The sequence below is a fragment of the Platichthys flesus genome, chromosome 2 (assembly GCF_949316205.1).
Source record: "Platichthys flesus chromosome 2, fPlaFle2.1, whole genome shotgun sequence".
Lineage (NCBI taxonomy): Eukaryota > Metazoa > Chordata > Actinopteri > Pleuronectiformes > Pleuronectidae > Platichthys > Platichthys flesus.
Window position 1 is genome coordinate 19,412,665 of NC_084946.1, and position 15,271 is coordinate 19,427,935.

Consider the following 15,271-nt stretch of genomic DNA (forward strand, 5'->3'; position numbering starts at 1 on the left):
GACCCAGCAGCTCCGAATGCCTGGGACAACACATGGAGTCCAACAGGAATCCAAAAATGACTTGTTGTGGTTTCTAGCCTGTCTCCCTCTCAATCACGTGTGAGATATGCCGCGGTGGTATGCGCAGGGCCTTAGCAGACAGAAACTTGCCGGTAGCCATTTCCGTACGGGGCCAAAAGGTGGCAGAGACTTGACAGATCCTCATACTCGTGGTTTACAGAGGGGGGGGGGGGCTCTGATTCACATGCTCCAATGTGACACTACATGGTTTAACAGTTGTTCAAAAAACAGTTGAAAGGTGCAGCAGTCAAACGCTAAACTGCCCCCGGTGAATTTCAAGGGCAACGGGCATACACTCGCTCAGGCTGCGACACCAGCCTGATATTTACCTCCACCAAGGGGGCTACGTTTAAATGTGCGATGTTCCATGGAACGTGATGGAAGGATGTGGTATGGGTCAGGGAAGAACCATTTAAATTCTGGTGTTGATCAGGGGGCGGGTCAAAGTTAAAAAGCTAGAAGCTAGCACCAATGTGTAGCTGAGGAACACAATGCGGCCTGTGCTGCCGAGTTTGTTTTAGTTTAAAGGGACTTCAGCTTCTGGTTTCATTTTCTTAAAATTGCGAGATAGTATAAGCCTTGGTAGAACCCGACTATTTTAATATGCTGATGTAATGCTGTACTATGTATGATCACATTAATATACTTTTTAATAATATAACTATAAAATGATGTTGAATAAAGTAAATAAAACGTTTTTACCACTCTCCACAATAAAGAGGCAAATATGTTATTTTTATTATATATAGATATTATCCATGTATAAATATTTTTATAATGTGCTGGGTTAAGATTGGTTTTCTGAGCAGAAACTTTGTTGCTGTTCAGATTCGTTGGGATCTCTGACTGAAATACAAGAGCAATGTGTGTACAGGCAGAAAGCCAGCGCAGCAGTGTGAGATGACCACCGGATTAACCACAGCAGTGAGACTCGAACTACAGTCGGATTTCCAGAAAAACAACCTTTGACACGAGAAAGTCGACTGAACCCGTCTCATAACGTTAACGTGTCGATAAGCATCTGCTTTTCACGCCTCACAGGACATCAGTAAGACTCCGGCTGTGCACTGGAAGAGAAAGTCCACAGATAATACGCGGGGGAGATAATGTCGTAGAGGGAGGGAAAAACAGAGATTAGAAGTGAAGCGTTTGGCTCCATGGATTACACAAGGAGCTGATAAGGAGGAACAAAGGCAGCAAAGGCAGATTAGGTCAAATTAGAGGGAGATGTGAAAGTTCCCCTGATCTGAAAGGTAGCAGAGATAAGGAGAAGGAAGGTCCCAGCGACAAATCAAGAGATCAGTCCACACTGATTATTCCTCTAATTGTATTTTGCAAACTCTTGTCACTGCCAATTTGCACAAACTTGATGCCCTCGCCCCCAGTGTGACCAGGAGGGACCTTTCATCAGGAATGCTGTAAAGAGCCTAATGAGACAGGGTGGGAGCCCAGTCTCAGCGCAATTACAGGAGATTAGGGTGCTGTGCAGGATGCATTGGCAGGTAGGTGGGCGAGGATGTACACCACAGCTCCGACTGCAACGCACTCCCTCTCATTAGAGATGCCTTTCCTGACTTCACACACACACAGAGCTGCTCCCAGGAGGCGACAGAGGGAGAGGAAGGACTGACTGACTTCATCCTTCGAAGGTTACCAGGCAATGACTTTTTTCGATTTTCCTTGAATTTAGATTGTCCCTCAACATTACTGTATTTTTCACAAATCATATAATCAAGAGCAAGAGACAAGTTGATAAAAATCCACAAATATTTGAAGTGAGAATTTGCAACTTTTCTCCATTTTCATTGTTACACTATTTCATGTTTTTACTGCTCAAAGAAACGATGGGCATTTCTAACTGCTTTGATTTTTGTTGCTTTGATGTTTATTCTATTATTCTGATGATCTAAATGATCAAAAATAAATGAATGTGGCAAACAATCGTTATTTACAGTCTTTAACGAGATCCCTACTGTTTAGTTTCAAAGAGCAAAGCATGGAGTAAAAAGCGAGAGAAATGTAAACAAATTTTGAAAAAGAAGTGTTGGAGGAATGAACGAGGATTTTAGGACAATAGAGCAGAGATCACATTAGCTTGGAGCTTCTTGTTCTCCTGCAGCGTCTTACAGCTCCATGGCCTCTGGAAGTCACCCTACTCTGGCTGCTGACAACGCTCAAAGAACCTCATTAAACCCTCATATGTCCAGAAAACCTGACACTTGATTCCTTGAAGGACCCTTTTAAACTCCAATTTACGGCCGATGGGAGGAATTGTGTTGTAAAGTGTTTTTAAAAATCTAAAGCAATGAAAAGCAAGTCAAAAAACACCTGACCACCTGTTCCTGACACAGCGCTCTTCGCAAATTTCTTTACGCTCAGTTTGCGTTTTTTAAAGGTCAACACCTAAGACGTCGTAATTCTCTTCAAATAAAAGTAAAAAAGCAGACTTCAACCTGTTCACAGCCTTTCTAGCCGTCTGTTAAACCCATCACACAGGGAAAGGGGAAAGCTGCAGTGATTTAAACTTCTTGTGATCTTTTAAGACATTTACCATCACATTATCAGCCAGTTGACTTTTACAGCTTCTTCTCTCCAACCTCGAAAAAATGCTCCTAAAAAGTATAACAACCAGATTTAGAGCAGATAAAACAAATGTGGTGATCATTATATAACCTCTCGTCCCGATGTCCGACACCTTTTGACCTCTCAGGGGAGGATGGACTCGCCAATCGTGTGTGACAAACTGCTGCAGCTGCAGAGCTCACAGCTTTACAATCACTCAGCTTTAAGATCTCACAGCTTTACATGTCTCCCATGCCTCACATGGAGCAGGAAGGCAATGAGGTGGATTATGAGTGCATGTTAAAAGTCGTTCAACCCCCGCCGACACCTCCCAGGTCTAATGTACAACATGAGAAAACAGGAAAAATACAAATCTTCCTGGAATCTATACGATTAAGCGAAAGCTGCCAAAGTAGATTTGCACTGATTGCAGCTATTCATGTCTTTGTGATATTGTTTACATTTAATCCAGTTAGTTTTGGTTTGTATGACATACATAAGTCCTATCGTCATCACCTATAATTGACATTGATCGGTTTGTAGAAGGGCGTGTGTCTGACCTGAGCTGCTGTTTCACTTTTGGATATTTTATACTTAAAATGGAGAAAATGAATGAATCGGTTCACCTCCTTAATTTCATTGCTCTTCGTTCAAACATATTTTGTCACTGGTGATTAAGACTACAAGCAATCCTCCTCTTCATCTTTCTTGTTTAATGCTGTTTCAATTTCCTGCAATTCGTCCGAACTCCATCAATCCCCCAAGAAATTTCACTTTGCAAACAAATTGAACCATAGTTAATAATTGATCTGGAAGGAGACCACCTCTATTGTTCCGTTTTTTTCTGGAGCATTGTCTGAGGAACCTTGAACTGAAATGTCCGAGGGTCTGGTCCAAACAAGATCAGAGTGAAACAGTCTCACATTCTCCTTGTTGTTTGAACCTCTTCCACCTCCTTGTCTTCCTGAAGGACAGGCTTTATAACAACACACCTGAGAGCACATCTTCTTTCACTGATCCTTAGTAAAAGAAGGACTGACAAAAGCATCAGCCACACTGACGAATCATGACAAGGGAGTCATGTTGTACATCAATGCTGGAGCAAAGAGCTCGTCCTGTTTCCAGCCATGAAGACCACAAGCATGCACGTGTCTTTCATTTCTGAGGAGCTTCCTCACGTCCTAAGTGCCCAGCCCAGCTCAGCTTCGAGGTTCCTCAAATGTGACTGAGAGTTGAAGGCTTTATTTTTTACAATGGGGAGGTTCCAAGGCCGGTCCACTGAAGGCACCTCTCTAATTACATTCCTCAGACATGAAGGGAGCAGACACACTACATACTGTATTTAGCCTCACTAATCAACTGACAGTCCAACGTGTCCTCTTGCCAGTGTGAGAGGCATGTGTGAAATGGTTTCACCATCTGGTAAAGGGATGTTCTTTTCAACAACGTGACCCTTGCGGACCTGAGAGATACCATCTGTGTCGCCGCTGCTCCCTCCTGTCACTGTCAGTCTCTGTACAGGCCACGATGAGCAGCAGCGATGTCGTGTTGCATCCCTGCTGTTCATAACCCAACGAGTCCAGCTGTGGGTGTTCCAGCCACTGACTGGGTCCACATGTTGGTTGACCTCTGACCTTTCTGCCCCTGTGCAATCTTAGTCCAGAGGGAGAAACATCACAAATCAGATGAATTAAGCAGAATTACACTAATAGCAGCTTCCTGTAATCATTGGTAATCTTCCAAGTTGAAGGGCTAGAAAGAAAATGTCAAGCCATTGAAATTAAATTTTAAAAAACACACAAACTTTCCCCCCCCATACGTCACTAATGTGTTAACTATCTGTGAGATGTGAGAAGCATCCAAACGTGTTGGTCACATTTAGCCTAATACAGTGGTTTACAAGTCTAACCAGGAGTAAACCCTGCATGAATGAAACATGTTTGTGAGCAGAGATGTAAGAGATTTATCACAATGAAACAAGCGTGAAGCGGTTACAGAACACAGGAGACAAAGAGGCAGGTTACAACAGGCGGATGGGCTGTTACTGTGAGGAAAGACCAGTGCTGAACTTTAATTGCAGACTAGGATAGTTATTAGAGGAGGAGCAGAGGAGAGCAACATCTGAAATCAACCTCATGGACTGTACTCATCTCTGTCTCAAGATAAACTGAAGAGCACATGAAACTTTCAACACAATGAAGAGGAAACACAGTGAGGGAAGCAACCAGGAATATGACGTGGATCAGTCACATGAGAGAAGTCCCGTATGAAATTAAATAAACTGTCTCAACTCCTTTTAAACTGCAAAATAATGATTTTTCTAGTCACATCTCAGGGAGGTACTTCAGACCTTTTTTTTTTTACATCTAGTCGCACAACCAGACGACCCTATGTCAAAGGTCATGTTGAGCTCAACAAGTGTCCTTCAACAAGACAATCACTTCTCACAATAGCTCCAGGGTTGCCGTCCTGACCTTGCAACCGTGCTAACAAGCATCCAACTCAAAATGCAGCCTAGAATTTCCTGAACGGTTCGGTCTCCCTCTCCTTCCTTTGAAAACACAAATGGATTTGTAGTGGGGGTAACTGCAGCTGATGGAAACATATCCAAATTAAAGTTACACATGTATATGAAAAAGTACTTTAGGTATATCAAAAAACTTAAGTAAAATAGCACTTAAAGGATGTAATTTATTACTGTGTTATTACTAATGCAACACGTTACCGTTTAAAATAGGTGTAGATAAGTCAATCTTCGATATTTGCATTAATTTATAAGCTTAATATACAGTTTATGTCATTAAGTTATTTTCTTCTTATTTTCTGTGGATATAAAACAGGATCTCTGATGGAGTTCTTTCACTGTGGTTTATCACCATGTTCCCACTGTGTCATTTCTCAGCCCCTCGACCACTAGACTGTGGAGGGTTCACTTCATGCTCCAACAGGCTCCAAAGACATGACTGACCTTATTATCCAGAGCTTCAGTCAACTGTTTATAAGCTTGAATATAACTCTGGAGATATCATCCTCAACTTCTGGACTGTTAATCTTTCTTGGGAAAAGGCTCCATAGCTTCCATATCTGCCCCTAAACCACAGTGGTCGGGACTTTAAAATTGTGTTGGTGCAAATGTGTCACAAAAAAAAACAATTTCACAGAAAAAGACCTGTCTTGCTTTCATGATATTAGGACTTTGGGGGGAATTTAATCAGGTATTCAATCTATTTGATCAGAATTAGCGCATGGATTCTTGAGTTATGTCATGGTCACAGTAACCTTGACCTTTGACCAACTTATTCTCGTGAGATCATCTTTAGACTAAGGGAATGTAGGGGAATTCTGTCCAAGCGTTTTGTGATGTATCATGTCCACAAGAATGTGAAGAATGAAAGGTCACAGTGACCTTGACCTTTGACCACCGAAATCTAATCGGTTCATCATCCAGTCCACGTGATAAATTCTGCTCATGGCGTTCCTGCGATATGACGTATAGACAACCTGAAAACCCAATGCCTCTGGCCAAGGTCGACCCTTGACACAGCCAAGAAAATAGACGATTTGGATTTATGTTCTTAGTATTTTCCCCTTTTCAAACCATGTTCTATTTGCTTAGAAATAGGGGAGTTTCAATTAAGTTATTTTGCTGGACAAGTAAGATCAGACGAAGAAGCTTCCTCCAACTTATTAAAAATCTTGGTGGATGAATGCAGCTTGTCAGATCGTATGATTTACTAACCTTGACAATGACTTACAGAAGGGGCTTAAAGTTCAACAGACTGGGAGGCTTTCTTTGAAGCAAACATTACGGAATAATGATAATGATAGCCATCAGTAGAGTAGAGGGTGCGTCTTGAGTGATGCTGAGAACAAGCTGGTCCTCCTGGCAACACAACGATTCCAAACACAGCCAAGACATGAGCTTATGTGGTTCAGAAAGGAAATACTGAAACAGCTCTGTCAGTAAAATATGTCACAGATTGAGATCTTGATATTATCAACAAACATAAGCCTGTTGAACCTGTGGGAACAACTGTATTTTAATTTTGGTATTACTGACCCCTCCAATTCATGACAATATCCATTCGTGTTTTTGATATAACATTGACTTCATCTCAGAGCAGGAAACACGCGGCAGCTTTAAGACATCTAACGATTCTCGGGCTGAGGCAGTAAAGTTTTGTGTTAACAAAGAGTGTCTGTTCATCCGTCTGTCTGTCTGAGGCTGAGCCCAGATGTCAGCTGGTATGAAGACATCTGCCCCGCCAGAGGTCTAAAAGCCTCGGAGGCTGTTGATCCCAGTGGATACCACTTGTCTGCTGATGACAGGCGGGATACTGAATACATCAGGCATAGACAGGGCAGAGAGCTTTTACAAAAGAGACTCCAGAGCAGAAGAGACACTAAAGTTCTGAAATTGATCTTTCCTGAGCTTTTGTTGGGTCCAGACTTTGCCTTTTATACATGAAGAATGCAGCAGGAGATTAAATGAGTCAGACGTGTTAACAATAACAGGATAATGTCCATTCAGGTGAGCTGTGGTGTCTGGGTAAGTGTGTGAAGTATGAGTCCCGCTGCAAAAATCACAGTGTTCATAATTGTTCTTATCCAGTCTTTCCAGTTGAAGTCTTTGTGGGCATCTTCTACATGTGTGTGGCGCCTCTTTTTCATCCTGAGAAACTTGTTTTGTCTTTGTTTTTTCACTTTTGCATTGAAAATCTCAGAAAGAAGTTTTTTTCGAGGACCTTAAAATAACTCGAATAATAAATCCCATCAGTCATGTGTCTCGTCTCTGTTAAAACTGTTCCCATCAAGAAAGTTATTTAACTAACTGCTATGACTTCTCCTCACAAGTTTCCATCAGTCATGTCCAATTTTCTGAACCTTTAAATGAATGAATCTGTCATAATGTCTGATAGTAATGTCAGATATGGTTTGATTTGCTCAGACAAATGGGATTTATTGAGTTTGAATTGACCTGAGGAGCCTCCAGGCTCCAGCTGTTGTCTTACCACAGAGTCAAGACACAAAAAAGTAATTACCGTCTTGTACATCACTGAGATAGAACGCTACTAAAAAGAAAAACAGATGACAGCCTCATAGAAGTATTGCGAACATGGCACTAATTGGCCCCTTTGTACGTCATAAACACACACACACCAATCGCTGTACACAAACATGAAGGAACCACATCAAACGCACATCGAGGGGACATCGTCACACGCGAATGCGGAGGAATGCTGCCGAGAACGGTCTGTGGAGATTAAACGATGAGGGAATCGTGGAGTGAAGTGCGGCTGTCCTCGACCACAATCTCCTCCTTTGGCTTCGGCTTTTCCTCGTTGACATGACAAGAGAACAAGCGGTGACTGACAGCTGTGTGAAGCATGTGGACCGCAGCCTTAACTGAATTACAACATCCGCATGTGAGAGCAGCCGTGGCCTCATCCGCACAACCACAGAGGTTATTTATCCAGGGCCCACAAAAAGTGACAGCGCAACAAGCAAATGTTATGTGTCCGACCGCCGCAGAGTGTTCTTCATTATGTCGGAACAATATATCAGAGCCATCACTCTATGAATCGCTCTTTCACCAACGATCCACTTTGTACTCAGCCCGCATGCTATTGCCATTACCCTCAGGGCTCTTGACTCTGACGTGACCTGTATTTGGCCCATGCAGGGTAAAAAATAGGGGACAGCTGCGGCACTATTCCTGCCTGTGTCCCAATCCCATCATCCCAAGTTGTTGCCCCTGGTCAGGCGGAGTCACTCGGGGCCCCACCCCCTTCGTCCTGCAGCCCATTCAGTGCCAATCACGGAGCAATATAACTGCCAGACTGTTTACGAACTGATAGCCTACAATGGTGGGGAGGATCAGGGGTGTGGGGGTCTGCTGCATAACTCTATCTCCACCAGCATGGGGCCCCTAGGTGCCCATTCACGACAGCTATCATTCACAATGCAGAACAATGCTTCTGGATTGCAATGACAGGGAAGGAGGAGAGCTGATGTCTTCGCTGATATAAAACAGTGTCACCCAGAGGCAGAGCTGAAAGGGATGGAGACTGTGATGGGATGCAGAGATAGTCGAGTGAATATCAGAGATGTTGGCAGAACGACAAGTACCCAAACGTGACGAAAGATAAAACAAAACCTCCGCCAAGGCCCAACACTCCCTAATCTAAATCCAAATCTAGACCCTCAAAGATATCAGAAGAATTATTTCCTGAGAAAGTGGTGAAAATGTAAAAATGATGATTTGAGCTTCTTTCAGACAAACACTGAACTCCAGGTATTGTCTAGAAACTTTCTGCAGGGGCTTGACGTGAGAATGTAAATCCCTGAGTCAGTTGCTCCGTACTTTCTCCACGAGCACATGTGAGAATACGGCAGAATATTGTCAGGAGAATTCATCGTACCCCGAGTCATGTCCTGCCTCATGCACGTTCTATTCGGACATCACTTGAACACTCATTTGTTCAACAGGCATCTGACCCGCACAGTCTCCAGCTGTCCTTCACATGTGAAAGGCTAACACCGGAGAAAGTCCAGACCCGGTTGTCTGGACATGTCTGAAGTTGATGTCTGGCTTTAGTTTCCTGCAGTTGATATAGGACAGTGTGCGATGATGGAATTCGAAAAATGGTCTTGATTAAGGCCAAAGGCCAAATCACATCCGTCGTGTGATAAGCTCTCAATACTACAAGTGTTGCTGACGTTTCATGCACAATACATGAGGGTGACGTTTTGCCAGAATCCCTACTGTACTTCTCCCACTCGAGAAACAACTGGTAACGGACAGCAAAACTTTTATTTCCTTTAATTATGTTCTGCTCCATAGTTTAAAATAAGAACCACGAATAAAAAACACACTGAAATGTGTCGACAGCAGGAGCTAAACTGTTTGAGTTTCAACAGCACTGTTTGTTTTTCGAAAGCCAAAACAGCAGAGAAGAGACATGTTTTCATTTGATAAGACAGGAATCTTAAGATTTGTTCAGATATTAGACCAATAAATAAAATCGTACACAAGATATTTCTCTTTCACTTCCTTTTCTTAATTATTTGTCCGATGGGACGATGTTTTGGCGGATTCCTGATAATGTCCACTCTCTGTCCTCTCTGATACATTACGTCCACCAAGGAGGTTTTCAACCCTCATCGTTTGTTGGTTGGTTTGTTTGATTAAAAGCAAGATTTTAATTAAAAGTGGTTTCATAAGAGGACTGTTGGGCAGGTATACACTATACTAAGTTCCATTGTAGTTCCGTTGAGTTTCTTTCCACAAAAACCCTGACTTGCACATTAATGTCTCTCTCCTACACAATAAATCTCACATCAACAGCAGAAGATAGAGGAAACTCCGATTACACTGATGCAGCAAATATATGGCATTGTGTATTTTATATCTATTCAAGAAGAGCTCTAAATAATATATCATTCCTCAGAGAAGTTATGGTTTCCTGAACATGTCAGTGTTGAACGTTAGATTAACAATTCACTTTTTATGAGTTTGGTGGAGCAGCATCCAGCAGACGAACATAAACGTTGTCTCCCACTGTCAAGAGTGAAGAATGAAGAGAATTACCCCCCCCCCCCCCCCCCCCCCCCCCCCGCTCATGTGCACCAGCCCTATCTTCAGCACTGAACCAGTGATACAGTTGTTACCCGACTGTACATCATTATGTGTCAGGGAAAAATGCACCAGTGTTCTGCAGTGACTGATGATCTGCTAGTGCTGAGATCAAGGAGGGCTGGCATCCTACACAACATACAGTACATGCAATAAATGAAAGCACCCACACGTGTCAATCCATCGATATAACACGGGATTCAAACCCAATAACCTCGATCCTGGGCATTTGTGCTGAGTCTACTGCTTGTATCTATGTTTACAGGTATAACTCTGGGTAAACGTGTTCCTTTAATGTAGCACTGATCAGGTTCAACACATGGTTCCAATCTTCTCAAAGAGCTCCACTAGGCCCATCAGGTCCAGCATGTTCACGTCCGGGGGGCCTTAAGCTGTGCTCGGCAGCACCGCACTGTGTGTTCATGGATCCTCAGTCCTTATGATTAAGTCTTTTATTCAAGCATGAAGAAATCAGAAGTAAGCTAGGTCAGCTTAGCTCCTAGCGAGAGCGCTAATCATATGGAGGGACTGTAAGTGCCCGATTTCCCAAGGCTCGATCATCAGTCCTATAGTATCCAAGCAGGAAGTGAGTGTATTGTATGTTTGGGGTAGTCACTGTCACGCAACAGAACTCCACAGAAATCAGTCTGTTGATGGAGGTGAGTTTTGTCCTAAGCCAAACAAACTCTGTCAAATTTCAGGAAAATTTTGCCTGGACACTTGTCCAGAAGAGCGAAGCAGGAGACTGTTGGAGTCTGACATGACAAAACCTGGGTAGAGCATGTAGGAGGTAGGACATGTTGAATAAATTCCACGGAGGAAATCATGTGTTTTTGTCAAAACGGCCATTATTGTCAAAATGTAGGAAATGTCATTGTCTTTTCAACTCAAGATCTTTGTCAACATCTTCTACATGTATGGCTCTTCCTTTTCATTGACATGTTCCTGCTTTATTCTGACATGGGCTCACTCAGACAGTCCGAACTGATTCTGAACTAAAAGCAGTTTGATGATAGTTTACCAATCATCTTTTTGGGACCAATAGTCCAAACCCGTAAGGAAATTATCACTTTAAGGAAGTTGTAACCATCAAATAAATCGCATTTCGCTTCAGAAATTATTGATATGGTTCTTGAAAAGGTTGTCCGGAGTTCAGTGCATGTCTAAAAGCAGGAGTGAACTGGGAGATATTAGATGCTGGTCGGAGAGTGTAAGGTCCGGTCAGACCATCGTGAAACAAAGGAACCAGGATTTTCAGTTGTCTCTACTCTTATGCAACAGAAGTCAGTGTTGTCTGGTCTAACCGGAGGGAGATGGATGATTCTGCTAAATAGGTTACACACAGAGGAATTTCCTGTCGTGTGGTGCTATCAGAAAAACAACAGAATCCTCCACTGTTTTGTACTTCAACAGCAAATTCAACAATGGAGTTGCTGATTAAATAGTTGGACTGCTGGTAGAAAAAAAGACAACTAAATGCTTATGTGAGGAGATTCTCATTCACTCGAAGAGAAAGGCGATCTCTGAAACGGAGCTCAGCGAGGAGGCCTGGAGAGCTGAGTGAAACGGATCAGAAAAACAGGCTCCAGCTAAGAGCCAAACGTTTTTTATGACTCAAATGGTAAAATGCGATCAGTATCAATCAGGACTTTTTAAGGGTTCCTGTTTTTACTGAAGCTATATTTCTAAAATTCCTACCACACACCTGACAAGGGATGAGAAAATGAAATGTGTTGAATGCTTGTAACACATACAAAATAATTTAACATTTTATTTCTACACTCAAAACCCAAAAATAGCTTGACTGTGGCCGATTTAACGAAAACAAACGTCTGCTTTTAAACATGCACTGAACTCGTGAGAGGGGCTGTATCTAAGAACTCAAATGTCTGAGTCAGTTGGTCCAGACATTTTCCAGAAATGTTCCTGCCACAAGCCAAGTAAGATGTCAGGAAAATGTCAGAGTGAGCAAGTTGACTTGTTGATGGCGTCTCTAACACACGGCAGATACAGAACTGGAAGAAGTCGCTGACGCAGACGTCAACATGGAAAGACAACGAGATTTGCGAGATTTTGACAATGAGGGCCGATGTTGATGTGATGTAAACAGAAACAAATTGATTTCTGCAGCAGAGTTTGTACGTTACACGTTCTGCCTCCTGCATCCTCTACTCAGACGCCACCCCTCACATGAATCCTCCGGAAATGTTCCTCACCTGAATGTTCCCATTGGTGTGAACACGTCTGATTTAGACAAACTCCTGCTGCGTTCTTCATGTGTTAAAGGGTAAACACCAGATCATTTACCAGATTTCATGTCTGCAAACAGCCTAACAAACAAAGTGGGGATGTTGGTACTCACCATACTGGCAGCTGGGTCCATTGAACCCTGCAGGACAGTCACAGAGCTGGGTGGAACCCGCCCGGCAATGGCCCCCGTTGAAGCACACACCATAGCTGCACACAGCTGCACGCGTCCACGTGGACAGACAGGTGAGAGGGAAGAGAGACAGGACAGAAACACAGGTGAGCAAAGCAAAGCAGACACCTGGCTGTTACCATGAGATGTCAACATCTGCATTTTCAAACAGTGACCTCTTTCTATCAAAGCCTCATCATCGCCTGTTCCCTAAAGTGGAGCCTTGATTCTCCTTCATTCACACTCTCCAATGTAAGAGGAATCCATCAGTTGGTTCCTTCTGAGCAGAGAATCAGGCTTTAAGCCAAATGAATCTTCATCTTCACAGAAACACAGTGTTTAACACGACTGGCAGAATTGGTATTTGTGACTTTCAAGGAAAAGTGTTTTCTTTCCCGCCCAGTAGGAGAATGTTTACTGAGAATGAATTGTGAGCTCTTGATCACTGTCCCAAGCGGTGATTATACAGAAGTGCTTGTGTAAATCAGGGGGCTAAATCAAAGAGACACAGAGTGAGGGTGTCTCGTCCTTTTCCACCAGAGCCGACGGCCGTTCGTCCATAAATCCCTGTGACTCAAACTGCTCCTGCTCATTACGACGTGAAATTCGAAGAATCCAGGTCACAAAAACAGAGGTGCACCATCACATTCCATACGCTCACCTTACACATTAATTATGACAGTTCTTCACCTAAAGCTGGGTGTGCACGTACAGTACAAGTGTGCCGGACACTCACTGTATCTCATGGGTTCTGAGGCTAATACCCCTGGGAAGTCAAACAGCTGTTTAAGCCAGGCCTGTTGTTTGCACTCTGCTGGGCAGCGTACAGTGCTTGGTGATGACAGGACTCGAGGATTGATGTCAGTCATTGCTCCTCCTGACTGGCAACACATGGACGCAGGAGTGAAGGAGCACAGACCAGGTATAATCACAGGAGGAATTTAAATGCCCGTCCTTTCCTCGTAAGATTGTGAAGAAATCGTCTGAGAGCCAGTTTCACTGAGCGTCTCAGAGCCAGATACACATTCTTCAGCCCATCGTCACACCAGGTGATACACGCTCGGACGCCATTTACTGCCTTATACGGTCGTGATGTATCAGAGTGGCCTCAACCGCTTAATCTACTAATTTAAACTTTAAATAATCTTTGTTCTTATTGTTGCTATTTTATAGAAACGTATTATTTTCTGTACTGAGTTTAGAGTTGCCGCAAATCCTCCAATTCCCTTGTTGTGCAATCTATTGATATGAATTGAATAGGAAGAATGCAAATGGCTATGACAGCGAGTGCTGAAACAACTAGATCATTCATCGTTGTGTCAAACAAAAACTGAAAATTATAACCGAGTTGATAATCTCAGGATTCTGAATTTCCATAGTAAATTAGTATTAAAAAATCAAATAAAGACATCATATTCTTTCCATTCATTTTTAAATATTAAAAAAAATGTCATATTATATGACATCTGCAGATTAAAAGAAAGAGACAATTTTATTGATTTCCCAAGGAAAAGTGTTATAAAAAAACAGAGGCAAAGGTATTGTACCTTTTGGAAGTGCTTCAGGGTGTTTAAATACAGGCTGTATTTACAGATGGCAGCCACGAGGAATAACATAAGAATTACATATCCAGACAAAAGAGGAGGACTAATGACAAATGAGCCAAGTTATTACCCCATGTCTCTCAGCGGAATTCCAGTAAGACTGGCGCCTGCTCAACAGTACCAATATATAAACATACACTGCACTGTACAAAACACAAGCCAAAACAAGTATGTCAACACGGAACACCCTGCAAACATGAGAAAACCATGTTGTGCACGATAACTAATACAACCTACATTTTGCCCCCTGAAATCGTACTCCAGCAGGAAGACCCTCTCACCACCGCTAATCTGCCCGTGATGACTTCCAGTCCCTCTGGACAGTGTTTCTGCAATACACTGCAGTGCTTCAGCATACTGTAACACAACTATCCCCACGTCTGTGATTATCTCATGTGAGGGAGATTTGATGTGGTGAAAGCAACAGATGAGAGACGTGGTGCAGGAGAAAAAATAGGAAAGCAACACACAGTGCTCGGGTTTAATTGCACAGCTTCGACTGGATCCAAATTCTTCGGGGCAATGATATAAAAACCTCCAGCTGTGAGGGACATTCCTGAGAAAAGCTGGAGATGAACTCAATCACAAGTAACAAAGTTAAGGGGTCAGGTGTCCCTTTGAGTCACTTTGGGGGAACATCTTTAAAGACAACATGGGGAAACTATACCCTTGACCTTCTGAGATGTGAGACACTGGATTTTCTGGCAGCTGACCAGGGCATTTTTTAGCCACCCCCGCCCTGAACCCCCGCCTAATCTTCCCTGAAATAATTCCATAATGTGGCATGCACTGTGGCACAAAAACCCAACTCCTCTGTGGCTATGAATGCCTCAACTCTATAACAAAGACACCTTCTCTGAGAAGATTTAGCAGCTTCCCCAAAAAGGCAGAGATAGCCAGGGAGCAGGGGTCAGCGGCTCGCGGCGAGAAACTGAAAAAGAAACAACCACATCCAAGGAGAGAGGCGGCCTTGTTTGTCAAGGCTCCGTC